Raw genomic sequence first — 10,907 nt, 5'->3', positions numbered from 1 at the left:
TTTTATAACCTCGTTTCAACGAAGTAAGCTTATCCTGCCAATAGATACACCAAACTTCAGTTTTCCCCGAAAAAAGAAATGTACGACCCTTGCAGGCTCGCTTCTGCTTTCCGCAGGGTAGAGCACACATTCGTTGCCGATGTTTAAAACGTTTATGTATTTGCGTTGAATCCACCCTCGAACACTGGTCCTTGTCACCACTACGCGTAGTTGCGCATAAGCAGACTCTAGATCGCCATTGCAATTCCTCTCACTGCGGCACCGCGCAGACTAGTTAGTGTAGCTATAGGCGTGGCCTCGGAGATTGCGCCGGTGCAATTTCAGAGGCCACGCCTCCCTGTGTGTACCACGTGCTGCTCGCACACGACGAACATTGTTGGTGTCGCAGCGTGCAACCTATTCAACCGCGTCGCCGTTTCGCCGGTTTCGCGATGCTAGAGACGACCCAACTAAAAGCGGTAACGAAAGATCATCACATTGAAACAGAAGGCAGCTATCGTAAAGGCAATCGTGACAGATGCTAAGTGGTGTGTTAAGGACGCCGAAGTTTCCTTTGCTGTTTTATTAGAAGTTCAGCGAGCACGTGGCCATGTAGTACTTCTGCTGGCCGAAAAGCCGTTTTCTTCTGTACAAGTTCAAACTTGTGCGCGACATTGCGCATATATTGCAGTGAACGGCAGTAACGAATATAGTGACGTAATTTTGGCTCCTCCTTCAACTTCGCTATAAAAATATTTTATTGCATATGACTGAAGACTTCCCACTCAGTTATACCGCAGCCTTGTTCGCAAACAGTAACTGTTAGAAATCCGACCTAGGTATCTTCCGTACGCAGATGCAATAATGCCATCGCTGCGATTCGGCCTTATCTGTAGCCTCGGTAGCAAGCCCCCGAGATATACCGTGAAATCCGGATTCTTGGCGATAACAACAGCCTTGTCCAAGAAGGCCAGTGCCAGGTTGGAGGCTGCCACGTCCTCCGCAACTACGTCGCAAGCGACATTTTTCGTTTTCAAATCATACACATGCTGCAAGCCCTTTTTTGAAATTGCATCTTTTGTTGATTTAAACGTAGTAGCAGTTTGCGCCGAAAAACAATTCTACACCGTGTCCACATGTACCAGTTCATGATGAAACGTGCAGGCAGGAACATATATGCGCCGCGCGTCACAGGTTTTCAGAACACGTGACAAGGCCTCCTTTTGGGGACATGTTGAATGGCAGCGTCGACTCAAGGACGCGCGGCCAAGCGAGGTCACTGGTCAACTTGAACGATGTTATACGCAACGAATGAAACACTTCCAGGGTAACCGCACTCAGAATGTTCGCGACGTAATTTGAGCCAGGCGCTTAGCCCGGATATTGTTTTTCGAGGGTGGGGGTGGGGGAGCTAATGCATCGCGATCGTCCTGACTGCGGTGCTTCGTTCTTTTAAGTTCCCAGGCGTCGGAGAAGCGTTGAAACGCGAATGCCCATAATAGCCGCACGTTCTAAGGGTACGCGCCTTTTTTAATAGGCGACGTGCCAGGCACAAAAGGGAGCAGGGCGCAGACCGTAAAAAAAAAAAAAAAAAAAGCCATATTTGGAGAGGGGGGGGGGGGCGGAAGCCCGGTCACCCACACCCACCTGATACGCCACTGCCCTGAGCGTCCTGATTTAGAGCAAATTTGCCGGGATCGCTGTAAAATTTTTGCTTTAATCCTGGCGACCAGATTTCTGACAACGACTTGCAGAGATTACGTCCGAGTGAGCATAACCGGAAATGTTCATTCGTTCGACGAAATATCGTTGAGGCCTGCCACATTGCCGGTCACACGCGCCCTCGAGCTCGCACGACCCTCGCCTATGTCCCTTGAGTGAGCAAGGCCATCGCAATTGTTCTGAAACCCTATGAAGTCAATGTCCCACGTTTAGGCCCACTATAGTTGCAGCATGAACAGGCAGATGTGAAGATTCAGAAGATATGTTCCAAGCATTGTATACAGAATAGCCTGCGCGAATCACGACTATCTTTACATCAGCGAAAGCAGTCATTCTGAAAGTGCTTGAAGCATGAAATCTATGTCAAAGATATCAATTAGAAATGAATCAAAAGTGAAGAAACAATGTCGTTTGAATTGCACTTGGGGAGCACGTGGCAGGCTCAATATGCCACCGACGAGTCAAGGCTTCTATCATTGCTAAGGAAAGTGGATTTGAAGGGAGTTTCTGGAATCCCTTGCTATCCAGACTACAAAAAAACTACAGAAAAACGCTGTATCGCAAAGATGGCAATATCCCGCCTGCATACGCAGAATGTCGTCGTTTCGAGCAGTTCGTGTTGTGAACAAGGCTTCCGTGCGTCCAATTCTTATTACCACTTTTTGATCGGCGTCCTCTGTTTTTTTTTTTTTCTTGTAACATGAACTCCAGAACCAAGAGAAAGCATTAGCCAGATGCAGCACTGAATTTGAATTTATTATCCTAGCTGTTGCGAAGTATGGAAGTCAATGTGAGCAGAAAAACTGAAGACGGCAAAATTCTACGTATTAATCATTCTTGTGGTTTAAATTAGGAAAGATAGATTTGTCAAGAACCAAGTGAAGCAGCATAAAAAAATTTCGGTCCAAACTATCAGTTAATGAGGACACAAAAATACATATGCCACACATACAGGTCACACTTAGAATTTATTTATTTAAAGGCGCAAACGATAGGACATTACATCCGTGTGTTATTCTGAAGGCCAACATCTTGTTCTGTCATTACTGAGGCCATAATGACGTATTCACCTTCTGTCATCCTCGCCTCAGTGGTAAGCTCAACCTACTCAGCGGTTGGTTCAGCTTACCGGTAACAGCATACTCAATTAAAATGACAATTACATGACAAGCGCCATGGGCTAGTCATATCACTACTTCAAACCATTACGTTATTAGGCGCCTGGAATAGCATGTCAGGCGAATAGCCAGGCTAACATCTCCAGCATCTCAATAAAGAATAATTCTTTTTCTCTCTCTCTTTGTTACACAGCAAGCAGCTTAATAACGAAATGGTTTGAAGCATGTGATATGACATGGACCATTGCGCTTGCCCAAGTGCTATCTGCCACATGCAATGTTTTTTTTTTTAATTTGGTTCAGTCTAAAAAAAAAAAAAAAAGCCTTGTAGAATGAGAACATATGGTATGTTGTCATTCTACATGGTTGACATTCTACAATTTTAAGAACATGTGGCAAACAGCACAATTGTGCTGTCCAAATTGTTCTAAATTACTCGATGAGGTGGCCTATTCTACGAAAAATCAAAACGTTTAATTGCACAATTGACAGTTACACTAATTAACTTTATTAATTACCTCATTGCACATATTTTAATTGTAGCTAGTGATTATGCCAGGCATATCGACTTGGAACAAATTCTGAGGATGGCAGCGGTTTCGAGATATGCGGTATCAAACTTGCAGTAAAAATGCAGTTTTTTACCTTAATTTTTGAGAAAACACTGTTTCATACATCGAAGCACACACTAACTGGAACGCCAATGCATTTAGGTGGACACATTCAAAATTATCATATTGAAACTAGCGTAGTCCTCAAATCTCGGTCTAAGTCGATATGCATTGCATACCCACTAGCTACAATTCGTCGATTAAAATATGTGCTGCAAAGTAGTTTGTTTATTAGCGCAATTAAGTAAATTATTCGGAAAGCATATTGGTTTCTCGTAACGTAATGGCCACCTTATCGAGTAATTTTGATCAAGATTTATAATTGTGCTATCTGCCACAGGCAATTTAAAAAAAAATGGTACAGCTAAAAAAAGGACACCACGTATATGGACACATAATCCGCTCTGGAACAATAAGGCGGCCTGACTTGTAGACTATATTTCCGCATGTCTAGGGCACAAGAGGAATAAGAAATGACCTTTTCAGCGTTGCAAATAATTAGTCTTGCGATAACACAAGCTCATCGTTATGTGGATCACAGGAAACCACTCTCTCATGCATCGTTCTGTTTTCCAGCGCTTCAGCTTGCTGACAGAACGCTGCAAGTGTCTGATTTTGCTCAACGGTTGACGCTACGGGCGAGTAGGTACATATACCTCAATTTATTTAATTATCCAGTTACCTCACGGGTTCCCACTGGAACATTAAATGAACAAGCATTTACCATATGCCGTTCTAGTATTGCCGCTACCGTATCCACCAGCTACCGGTTGGTTTGCTTGCATTGCCTAAAAAGCACGCCACGCGTACAACTGGCGCAGCTTAGCGAGCATGCGCCAACCAGACTTGTGCCTGAGAACGTCGCGGCAACGGTATAAAGCGATATATAGCACTATGCTAAACGTTCGTAACAACACTAAAATTTCAATTTCCCTTCCCTTCCAGAGAAGTGCGTTCAGCGATCCCATAAAGCTCTGATAAAATAACGGGTAAACAACAAACAAAGCAACAATTCACAACAGCGTGACCCGCCGCGGTGGCTTAGTCGGCTAAATGGTTTTGGCTCGTAAAACTCCCGAAAGAAGAACACAACAGCGTGGAAACGCGTAGATGGCCTGGCGATATTTCTTTAACCAGAGAAACAAACAAAGAAACAAGATATGGGGCATGCTGAAGGTGCGCAAATCCCGTCTGCGGCGGCCGCATTAGAATGGGGCGAAATGCAAAAATGTACGTGTGCTGTGCATTGGGTGCACGCTAGAGAGCCACAGGTGGTAAAAACTCATCCGAAGTCCCCTACTAAGGCGTGCTTCATAATCATATCAAGCTTCCGGCATGTAAAGCCCCATATTTTCATGAATTTTAGTTACGAGTTCACCTAACGTTTCGTTTTCAGCCCGCGAGATTTAGCATATTCAGATTATGACTTGCGGTAGGAACGCCGCTGCGAATTTAAGCCATGCACAATTTATGGGTTAAATTGATAGCGCGAAAGAAAATTATGCGCAAAGCGGCGTGTTCCCGAGTCTCCATCCATGGGCAGGCACCCACAAAGATCGCAATATTTTAGAAATGCCTACCAGCAATCAATAGATTCGAAGCGTGGGTGAGTGTAGCTCGACCAAATGCGCAGTACACAGTTACATCACCGTCACTAAACGCAAATGAAAAGAATAAAACAGGTGAGTCACACGCAACCAGTACAATGCGAGTTGAAACACAACACGTTGCAAGCAAGCGCAGTAACACGCAACAGCAAGCGCGCGATTTTACGCGAGAACAGTGGGGATCAAGATTCGAGGCAAAATATTTTTGAACGACGCTACCGCGTCAACCAGGAATTGAATAACCATAAACATGCCAAACAAATCATGTCGGCTACGCAAGTTTGCCTGATCACGTTCGTGATCGCCAACAATATTAATGCGGGAATAGTGGGCCACTGGAAGAGCAAGCAGCGTAGTTCTGTATCGCCAAACGACCGACACTAGTTGAAGCCCTAAAGTTTCGGCATGCGTACAGCAGCAGCTGTGATAAGCCTGTCAAGAGTAATTAACTCTCCTTAACGTTCAAAAATTATGGGGCTTATACGCGCCAAAACCACTATCTGCATTATGAGGCACGCCAAAGTGAGGGATTCCGGAATAATTTGGACCACCTGGGATTCCTTAGCGTGTACCTAAATCTAAGTACACGGGTGTTTTAGCATTTCACCCCCACAGGGTCACTAACTGTCCCGAACGCATTCCACGGACTATGGATGACTGCAATATAATTAGGAATTAAATTTGTCAGTGCAGCGCTACATCTCGCACGTTATAAGGATCATCGAGAAAAACACGAAAACGCGTCATAAAATAGTTATTCACAATGTGGAAAAAGCAAGCATTATTTTATCTGTGACAAACATGTATCAACGCTTAATTTAAGACGGCGACAAGCTCACAGTATACTTTTCGAGCGCGTCGCGCAAACGTGACATGCCCATACAAAGGGCATTTGGGGGTAACAATTCTCAGAAATAAGGCACTTTCGTTCGGTACTCACTTTTTTTTTTTTTTTTTAACACGAAAGTGTTTTATGCCGGGGTCCACCAAGACTTCACTGACGTATTTCCGTCACGGAAATACATCATAGAACATAATACAAAGAAAGAAACCAGAAGAAAAAGTTCCACAAACATGCAAAATTTCGAAATCGAACCCACGACCTCTCGGTCCGCGACGATAGATCGCCGAGCGTTTAACCCATTGCGCCACAAACGCATTTGCAGAGAGCTACACAGACGCGCCTTATATATCTAACACTCCTCCGTGTACCCGCGCTCTTGCTCGGGGCGGTGCCGCCGCCTACGAGCAGAAAAGAGAAGTACTGCATTATGACACTAACGCGCACCGACAGTGAACGCTTCGGTGGTCTCAGCACTACGACGCCTCGATGCCAGCATTCGAAGGGACGCTGGCATCACGAAGCACTACCAACGCCACCTAGGTGGCGTTGGTAGTGGCGTTCACCATACTCAGCACAGCGGAGCGTGGCCTCCGCAATTAGCTCTGAAAATGTTTCTGAAGTTGATCGCGGAGGCTGCAATTACGACGCGCTGTACGCGCTGATTTGACTCGGTGACGATTCAGTTACGTGCTTTGTCTTGCGCGTTGTATTAGTGTGTCAGTTACGTGCTTCGTCTTTCGCGTTGTGCTAGCGTGTGCAGCGTAGTGCAGCTTCCATATGCACGACGGTTGCTCACGGTCATCGACGTTGGTAGTCGTGATGAAGGAGACGTGCCACCAGGCGTCAGCGTGGGTGCATCAACGCCTAAGGGCGCTTTAGCCACAAAACACCAATAGACATTATATATCAATGTGCAATAAACATTACACTACTTCTGTGAAGACACGTTTCACTTTCGTGTTCTATACCGATTCCTATATAAGAGGGATCAACCACATTTTTTTTGTCCGTATCGACGAGGCAGGATCCGCTTTCCGAGTCAAAGAAGCCACGCCGCGTACCAGTAGCGCACCCAGGATCTCTGCCAGGGGGGGGTTGACAGTTTGCCAATACCATCTAAACAACACTAATTTCGATTTATTCACGGGAAATTGTCAAAAAAAATGCACTTTTTGCGAGTGTGCAGACGATTTCGCGTCTTACATCTTAGTTGCAGCACTCAAATGCGTAAGGAAAGAAAAGAAGTTAAACAAAAGGGGGGGTTAAGTCGGCCTCAGGGGGGGGGGTTACAACCCCCGAATCCCCCCCCGTCGGTGCGCCACTGCCGCGTACTCCGAGGGTCAGCAAGGGTTCTTGGTTAACGCATCGAAGACACAAAATGGAGAACACGCTCTGCCAGTTTTCAAAGTCGAAAACAAACGCGCGAACCGACTTGCCCGAACAACCGGCGCCGCTCCCGCCGTGAAAGATGTGAAACAGAAAAGATTGAGAGGCCAGGTCGCGAGAGAGAACGGCAAAGGGAGGTTGAGCTCGCGCGACCAAACCAACGCCCTCTCTCATGGCTTTCGTCACGTGATAGTTGGAGGCGTCTAGAGAGAGTGGTTGTGAAGAGGAAGAGGCGCTATGCAGCCAGGGCCGCCGGGCATGGGGGAGGTAGAAAATTCCAATCTCTTCCTCCTTCCATGTCTGCCAGTCGCGGCGCCGTTAGCCTTTCGTTTGCACGGAGAAAGGAAACTCCGGAAACGCGCTCGAGCAGAGCGCTCGCACTGAAATGCGGAATGCTTGCAGCGTTAGCTCCGGATACTTAGGAATGGTGAAATCGACATTCTCGGCAATCGCTACACCGATTTCGATGACGTTTCTAGCATTTAAAATAAAATGTAAAATAAAGTATGGGCTGGAAGCAGATGTTGATTTAATGTCGGCGCTGTCTTTCGAAAGAGTCTCGAAAATTGGAAAGCATCACGTTTACAACTCTGCGACATAGCAATACTAAACGATATCGCAATTTTGTAATTTGCACCTAATAACACGTCCAAAGCAGACAAAATAGATGCAGTATACGCGGCTCTGAAAGATACCGCTAATTATCGAATGTGCCTTTTTTTGCAATGTCCTTGTAAGCGTTGTGATAAGTACACGTGGACTGCAAACTTATTGCTAAAGCCAGCTTGCCCGCTTTAAGCGCTCCGATCTTGGTAGACGCTTGCATAATACCCCCGCCACGCATCGGCTGTATATGGCTGCACTGATCATGAGCTGCGGACCAACCGTGCTCGGGCCTGGTAACTGCAATATCGGTCTTGTTACATATTGTTACCAATTGGTTAACTTAGCGCTTCTATGTATGTGACAAATATTCCAAGTAAATATACAAAGTAGGGTCATTCAAAACATTTCAAAGAGGTCGCAAATAAACTTTGCAGTATTAAAATTCCTGGAACGCTTACTATAATATGTGGTGCACTTCTAAAATCGCCGTGCTGTGGTTGCAAATAATTGGGCAAAAGAAACACGTCTAGGTGAAATGCCATGCTATACTGCTCTCCCCCCAAAGTACACATAATTATTTATACCGCTAATTTTAGCTATAGCTTTTGAGCGTATATAGGTATTTAATTTGAAAGAGCGATGAAATGAACGATTCAGTCTCATAACTTCGGAGTACACGACGGTGAAAAGCGTTATAAGGAATTGATGAACTTGCGATACTATAGTTTTTACTACATGATTGAACAGCTGACAGCGGAATTGTGATGAAGCTCAATGTGCAGATTTCGGTAGGAGCGAAAAACTGTCAAATAACGCGCTGGCGTGGAGGTTGAACTAGCATCGTGCGAAAAACGCCGATTGCGACCGCCTGCAGAAAACCGCGCAGGTAATAACTCGAGCGATCTTCTGCCACAAAAATATATAATCGGACTCACCTATTCATCTATCTGAAATTAACGCTCACACTAAATTTGCGTAGCTGCTCAGCGTAGGCACACGTTTTCCGTTACCCGCCACGGTAGCTAAGTGGCTATAGCATCGCGCTCCTGAGCTCGAGATCGCGGGTACGATAGGATCGAAACCCAACAACGATCGTGTACTTAGATTGATGTGTATCTTAAAGATCCCAGGTGGTCAGAATTAATCCGGAGTCTCCACCTACGGTATGCTTGATAGTTTAGGCACGTACAACCGTTGGATTTATTTTTCACTTTTTCTGTTTTCTCAATTAACGTGGTTAAAGGCCTTGGGTCTTGCATGTATGCTGCCTTGAATCTAGCATTTTTTTTTTTACGTTTGCATCATGTTTTTTTTTCTTCATGAAATACGTATAGACGCTACGACTGGACCTACAGTGCAACGACACATGTGCAGCTAATGTAAATGTACACCTTACAGGATGGTAAAATGACAGACCAAAAGAAAGGCAGTGCATGTGCACGTTTTTAAGTACCGGCTGTGTGACCAGTATGGGTGCTAGGTATCTAACAACCGTATAAAGCTGCGGAAAGAACTGAAATGCATATTTTATACATATATCTGGATAAGGATCCGCACAGATATCTTCCAGACGTTTTTACAAAACGTTTTCTAGCCGTCTTAGCAAGATGATAGCTTAAAACAACTTAACAAGACGCCTTCAAGCCATCCTTGGCAAGACGTCTTCATAACGTACATATAAAGACGTCTTGTAGCCGTCTTGAATAGTTGTAGACGTTCTAGTTCATTTTGGCTGGTCCAAGACGGCTACAAAACGTCTTGTGTTCAGTGGGTTGGGCTGGCACAGACACCTGGCTGCAGAAGTGAGGCATGATACAAAAGTACAGGCTGGAAAGCACCTAGCAGCTGCATTGCTGCCTATCTATCAGTGGCTCTCCTAACCTCCATAGCCATTGTCAATGGAAGATGATTCAGAAGCCTGCTGAGAGCCTTCATTCAGTAACATGGTCGATTCTACCAAAAGAAAACAATGCCTCACTGACTGCACTAGAGGCTGCTATCAATGAGGCAGTCTGCAGATACAACGCTAGAACTACTGTATATTTATGCCCACATAGTTCTGCACCTCACTTGGTTTGAAACCCAGGCACCATGCTCTTTGTAGAGCAGCAGTAAAGAATGCCATACAAACATGAAAAAGGCAGAACGAAGGCTCAGCAGACCAGAGGCCACATGTCCAAGAAGCCCCACGTCACAAAACACATCAAAGATTACAACTTTGGTGCGTTTTAGAGAACTGAAGAGAAGGTGCAACTTTGAGAGCCGTTTTCTCAAAACTGTTTTTTCGCCTTTCTGCTCAGTTTCTGGAGCTGATTTCTTCGTTACCGTTTAGCCTATTTTGATTCAGTTTTTTTTTTTTTGTCACGTTCCTTGGACTACAGTGCAGGTCGAGACAGTCTCGCATTTTTATCTTGACTTTTTATAAATTTATGGCATGGCTATTCGTTCACCCCGAAAGTGTGCTTGGTGCGAAGGTAACTTAAAAATGGCTATCTAAAAAATTTGTGTTGCGAAAAAAAAAAGTAAGACTGTCACGACCTTCAGCACGCATTGAGCTATGCAGTCAATACTCAACGAGCCTTCCATCATGTTTTTTAAGCTCCCTAGGCCCTCCAGAAAGTTCAAGAGAGAAAAATTCTTCTCAATAAAATGTTCTCAAGGTATCACTCTGAAACTTTTATGGAAGTATCAGGGAGACATTCTAAACATTTGTGCCAATTTTCATCAAAATCCATGAAGAAATCAGGAAGTTGATTTTCAAAGCCACGTCCCCCCTTAAATGTCTTCGGCCAACACTGACAGGCAGTAAGCGTCATTTGTTGGTTTAAAGCAGGAACATTGGACGAGGAAGAAGATTGGCACGCGACTCACTGTCTTTTGAAAGCAATGTCAGAGGAGATAGGCCTATACAAGATATCCAACTGCAGTTGTGTCACACATGCGATGTAAAGCAAATGAAATGTACACCCGTGGCTCACATATGATGTGAGCTGTCTATACAAATTGAAAGCAAAGCCTCGGGTGGCATGACGTG

Source organism: Dermacentor silvarum, chromosome 8 (genome assembly GCF_013339745.2).
Source record: "Dermacentor silvarum isolate Dsil-2018 chromosome 8, BIME_Dsil_1.4, whole genome shotgun sequence".
NCBI classification, from domain to species: Eukaryota; Metazoa; Arthropoda; class Arachnida; order Ixodida; family Ixodidae; genus Dermacentor; species Dermacentor silvarum.
The sequence above is the reverse complement of the archived record's forward strand: the minus strand, read 5'-3'. Positions refer to the sequence as shown.